Here is a 6,313-nt window from a genome sequence, read left to right on the forward strand (position 1 = left end):
TTCCGGATGAGTTTCCAGGCTTAGCTTCGGATAGGGAAATTGAATTTGAGATTGAACTCATCCCTGGTACCCATCCAATCTCAAAGGCACCCTACCGCATGGCTCCGACAGAATTGAAAGAACTTCAGGGACAACTACAGGAGCTTCTTGACAAGAGTTTTATTCTCCCTAGTCACTCACCATGGGGAGCTCCAGTGTTGTTTGTAAAGAAGAAGGACGGGTTCATGTAAATGTGTGTGGACTACCTAACGTTGAACAAAGTAACCATCAAAAATAGGTATCCCTTGCCGAGAATTGACTATCTATTTGATCAGTTAAAGGGAGCCATAGTCTTTTCCAAGATAGACTTGCGGTCTGAATATCATCAAGTGAAAGTGAAAGCGGATGATGTACCGAAGACGACATTCCGAACGAGGTATGGGCACTATGAGTTTGTAGTTATGCCTTTTGGAGTGACGAACACTCCTGCTACATTTATGGATATGATGAATAGAGTATTCAAAGCATATCTAGACAAGTTCGTAATCGTCTTCATAGACGATATCCTTATATACTCCAGAAATCAGAAAGAACATGCTGAACATCTGAGGACACCACTACAGATTCTTCAGCAGAGCCAATTGTACGCAAAGTTCTCCAAGTGCGAGTTCTGGCTCGATCAAGTGTCCTTCCTAGGTCACATTATTTCCAAAGATGGGGTTATAATGGACCCGACAAAAATAGAAGCTGTGAGTAACTGGAATAGACCCAAGAATGTCAGTGAAATCAGGAGTTTCCTTGGGTTAGTAGGCTACTACAGGAAATTTGTAGAGAACTTCTCAAGGATCGCCTCCCCACTGACAGTACTTACCAGAAAGAATAGAAAATTTGGGTGGACAGAGGATTGTGAGAAGAGTTTCACTGAACTAAAAAGGAGACTGACCAGTGCTCCAATCTTGACTCTTCCAGAGACTAGCGAAGGCTTCGATATTTACAGTGATGCTTCTAAACTGTGGCTCAGGGCTGTACTGATGCAGAATGGCAAAGTCATTGCCTATGCCTTGAGACAACTAAAGGATTATGAGAAGAACTATCCTACTCATGACCTTGAGTTAGCAGCGGTAGTCTTCACCCTCAAGATTTGGAGGCATTACTTATACGGAGCACAATGCAAGATTTACACAGATCACCAAAGTCTTAGGTATTTCTTCACTCAGAAAGACCTGAACATGAGACAACGAAGATGGCTGGAGTTGGTCAAAGACTATGACTGTGAAATCCTCTACCATCCAGGGAAAGCGAACAAAGTGGCAGATACACTAAGTAGGAAATCTTGTGCAACGTTATTATCTATATCTACTTTGTCCCATCCTCTATAGAAAGAAAGAGTAAATTTTAGGCTTAAAATTATTACCGGGCAGCCTTCCACTTTGACACTAGTGTCAACCCTGCTTGACGTGATACAGAAAGGGCAAGATGAAGATTCTAATATTCAGAAGATCAAGCAGGGAATACAGGAAGGAGAAAATGGGGAGTTTCGAGTATCAGACTATGGGATACTATATTATGGTGATCGCCTCTGTGTCCCTAACCAAGAAGAGCTGCGATAGAAAATTCTAGATGAAGCCCATGGAACGCCCTACGCTATGCATCCTGGTTCCACTAAGATGTACCAAGATTTAAAGGAACACTTCTGGTGGTCTAGAATGAAAAGAGACATTGTAAGATATGTCAGTACCTGCCTGACTTGTTAACGGGTTAAAGCAGAATATCAGAGACCAGGCGGACTTCTGTAGCCTATCCAGATCCCAAAATGGAAGTGGGAGGATATATCTATGGACTTCATAGTAGGACTACCCAGAACCATGAATGGATTCGATGCTATCTGGGTAATAGTGGACAGATTGACCAAGTCTACTCATTTTTTAGCTATCAGAATATCCTACTCTATCGAATAGCTAGCGCAGATGTATATTAAAGAGGTTATCAGATTGTATGGAGTTCCCAAAATCATAATTTTAGATAGAGATGGATGCTTTACTTCACACTTCTGGGAGTGTGTTCAGAGAGCTCTTGGCACTAAGCTGCAGTTTAGCACTGCATTTCATCCTCAAATTGACGGGCAAACTGAACGAGTAAATCAAGTTCTAGAGGATATGCTACGGGCTTGTGCTTTAGATTTCAAAGGGAGTTGGTGTCGATATCTATGCTTAGCAGAATTCGTATATAATAATAGCTATCAAGCTACTATCGGAATGGCACCCTACAAGGTTCTATATGGGAGGAGATGTAGATCCCCTATCTGTTGGTATGATGGCGGTGAAAAGAAAGAAATGGGACTCCAGAAAGATCTTATCGAGGACACCACCAAAGCCATTCAGAACATTCGCCAGAGGATAAAAACGGCTCAGAGCTGGCAGAAGAGCTATGCGGATGTGCGCCGTAGACCACTAGAATTTGATGTTGGGGACTCAGTGTTTCTCAAAGTGGCTCCTATGGAAGGAGTGATGAGATTTGGAAAGAAAGGAAAGTTGAGTCCACGTTATTTGGGGCTGATGTGCGTAGATTGTATACACTTGTTAGCATGTTTTGACGCACATTCACATACTTTGTACATGCTTTGTCTACGTATTTTCGTACTTCCAGCTTTCCTTTTAGCATATTTACTCTTCTTGTTCGAAGATCTGCTTTTGTGCATTTTTATACACAGGAGTCGAATTTGGTGAAGATTTCATATTCAAGGCCAAATCTGCAAGCAGAGCAAAGGAGAAAGGCATCATTCCTGAACCTCACACGACCCTGCCATGGGGGGTTGCCCTGGCCGTGTGGAGATTTCTGTCCATGTGGTTGAAACAAAGAAGGAAGTTGCCACGGCCATGTCAAGATATGGAGCCAGCAGGAGCAGCCGAGCAGGCCGTGTGCAGTACACGGTCATACTAGCATTCCAATGTTGAAGACTTACATGGTCGTGTAGATCTACACGGTCGTGTGAGTTTTCCAGAGACCATGAAGGGCCTGGCCGTCTACACTACACGACCGTGCGAGATCTCCAGTGCCAGAGACTGCCCAGGCCGTGTAGATCTACACGGCCATGCGAAGGTAGCAGATGCAGGGTGTGCCACGACCGCGTCTCACACACGGCCGTGTGAGTTGTGTAGAGAGGGGAGTGAGGCAGGTCGTGTGAACCTCACACAGCCGTGCCTCGGGGCCGTGTGACGCCCAAACCTCACCTCTATATAAGCCTTCCTCCTTGATTTGAAAGGGGATCTTCTCCCCTTTGGGAGAAAGGAAGATTTGGGTGATTCCTTCCATTCTTGGGTGGATTTCTGGGCGATCTATGGGAAGATCTTCACCGATTCAAGTCCGGGAACGTGGATTGGATCCGAAGACCGTCTTCATCATAGATAAGCCTTCTTTCTTTCCTTTTCTTGGATTGGGATCAAGAATGCTTTAATCTTTATGTTTTCGAATTTTTTTCTTCGATCGATAGAGTAGATATCTTGTTCTAGGATGGAAGGAGTATTTGTAAGGATTTCTTGATGTAAACTCTTGTGGATATGCCAATTTCCTATTTCTATGATTTTGTCCTACTTTGTATCTCTTTGATCTTGTGTGGAATGTTGTGATTGTGCCTAATTACCATGCTTGATTAAGAGTTTAGATATCTTGTGGATCTTGTAGAGGTAATTCTTCATTCGATTTTCCGAGGGATCTTCGTGACAGGAACATGCCCATGTAAGGACGTTTGAGGGATTATTTTGAAGGAGAAATTAGATATTTCAAGAGGGTAGGATAGATTTATGCATTAATCTTTATATCTTGATGGGTTGATGAGTGATGGATTCTTATGTTGATTTTCTGAGGGACGCACGTGATAGGCAAGCCCGTGTAAGGACAACATATATTCATTCCTAATTGATCAATCTAGGTATGGATTTCAGTCCTAGGTCGGTTCTCTATTGCAAGAGAGAACCGAAAACCTTCTACAAATGATGGACAATTGAGAAATAAGATTTGATAGATCATTTACATTAAACAACCTTACAAAGAAACTAAAATTCCTAGAATATCTCTTATCATTGCCTCTATTCTTGTTGCATATTCTTTCATTCTTTTGTTTACTTTTCATAGTTACACTTAGACTTTGTCAATTCATTGATTTGTTGTTTAGCTAATTCGTGTTGAGATATTCTTAGTGCTTATTCCAGTCCCTGTAGATACGATAATCTTTTATATTACTTGTGATATTTCCATACACTTGCGGAGGTCAACAAGTTTTTGGCGCCGTTGCCGGGGACTGCGCTATAACATTAGGAATTTTCAATTGAGTTAGACTAAACATAACTCTTCTTTTCTTTTCATTAGCATAATTGAAATTAATCTTTAGAATTCTGTTTTCATCATTTACATATCTTTCTAATTCTTGATAATTCTTTTTGTTGCAATTCTAATTCTAACTTTGCATTCTTGATTTCTAGCACTCTAATATAACTTTTCTCTATTTTTTCTTTTGATCTAGTTTCTTTCTTCTTTTCTTTTGTAAACATATCTTGCATTCTTTAGCATATGAATTATTCTAGATATTTTTCTTTTTCCTTTTATATTTTCTTTCTTGTTTTCATTATGCACTTTCTTTCTTGCAATTTTAATTCTGCATTGTTTTTCTTGCTTCTCATATTGCATTTTATTTATTATCTTTGATTCTTCAATTTTTTTTCTTCTAATATTTTTTTATTGAATATTCATGAGCACTAACATGTCAAGCAAGTCCATGAGAAATTTTTTTACACCCTTTTCTGTAAAATTTTTATCTCCCATTGTGCAACCTCAAATTGAAGCAGAAAGTTTCCAACTAGATCCAGAGTTAATTCTTATGATACAAGATCATAAATTTGGAGGAGAAGTATCAGAAAGTTCTTATCTGCATCTTGAAATATTTTTAGAGATTTGTGATATGGTGAAATGTGAAGGAGTGTCATTAGATGCAGTTCGATTGATGACATTTCCTTTCAGTATCAAAGATAAAGCAATGACTTGATTATATTCTCTCCATCCTCAAAGTATCACAAGTTGGGAACAATTGGAAAAGCAATTTCTGAATCATTTTTTCCCTCCAAGCAGAACAGTGTATATGAGGAATTGCATAACAAATTTTGCTTAGGCATATGGAGAATCATTGTTTGAAGCATGAGATAGATTCAAGAGTCTTCAAAGACAGTGCCCTCATCATGATTTTGAAAAATGGTTGATTTTGCACATATTCTATGGGGGAATTTCTTTCTCAGACAAGAGTTTATGGATTCATGAGTTGGAGGTTCTTTTATGGACAAAAGTGTAGATGAAGCATATATGTTAATTGATCAAGTGACATTGAACCTCCATGAATGGTCGAATATAAGTTGGATGAAATCTCCCTCAAACATTCAAGGAGTGTAAGCCATAAATGCTATAGAGCCTGTCAAACAAATTGCAACTCAACCATCTATCAGTTTTGAAAATCGCAAGTTATAGAAAGGGAGTTCAAACATTTAGGGGCAAAGATTGAAAGTATTATTTCAAATTGGTTTAAAGAAGATCCCCCTCCTTTGCAGACAAGATCTAGTGAAAAGTGTGATGATGTTGGGTTGAAAATTGAAAAAAAATCATGAAGAACTTCTGAAGAATGACATGTTTAGAATTGAGGAAAAGAACAATAGAAGACCACATGAACTCAGTTCCATTATTCCAGGAGGTTCCCAAATTCCACAAGTACCTTTCCCTCAATGATTGATCATACCAACACTAGATAAAGAAGTTGAATCTCCTCCACAAGCTAAAAGGGAATATGGGAAATTAGAAGTACCTTTCCCAAGACCTTCACTAAGGGTTCATTTTCCACAAAGGTTAGTGGGGGTCAATGAGAACTATGACTTTAAAAAATTCTGTGACACTGGTAAAGTTGAGTGCAGATTTTTGAATTTGTATAAAGATGAAGACTCTTCAGATGAGGATTGTGAAGATAATGCAGTGGTAAATAAGTTTTCAGATTTACCTCCAAATTTTATATGGTGTTGTAGTGACATTAAATTTCAGATGATGAATGTGATGTGGTAGATTAACTTAAAACTGTAAGTGAAGTTATTGATCCTCCTATAGTTGATTCTCCTATTGAGGATATTGATGTTGGTTTGTTTTTTTATGTTTGTGTTGATGATGTTGATATGGAACAATGTGTAGGGAGCTGTGTTGTGGAAGCAACATCTCAAGAATCACCTCCTTTGTCCACACAATCCTTAGATGTTGTAAGAGTTGCAAGGATTGAGCATGTTGTGGACCAATGTGTAGGGACTCATGT

General features: G+C 39.2%; 1 non-coding gene across 1 annotated transcript; it reads right to left on the reverse strand.

Annotated features, from left to right (window-relative positions):
• Positions 1 to 5,108: 5,108 nt before the first annotated feature.
• LOC121983465 lies at positions 5,109 to 5,214 on the reverse strand. The gene has a single exon (XR_006112516.1). It is a non-coding gene; the product is annotated as a small nucleolar RNA R71 (small nucleolar RNA).
• Between the last annotated feature and the right edge of the window lie 1,099 nt (positions 5,215 to 6,313).

Source organism: Zingiber officinale, chromosome 5A (assembly GCF_018446385.1).
Source record: "Zingiber officinale cultivar Zhangliang chromosome 5A, Zo_v1.1, whole genome shotgun sequence".
In the NCBI taxonomy this organism is placed as follows: Eukaryota; Viridiplantae; Streptophyta; class Magnoliopsida; order Zingiberales; family Zingiberaceae; genus Zingiber; species Zingiber officinale.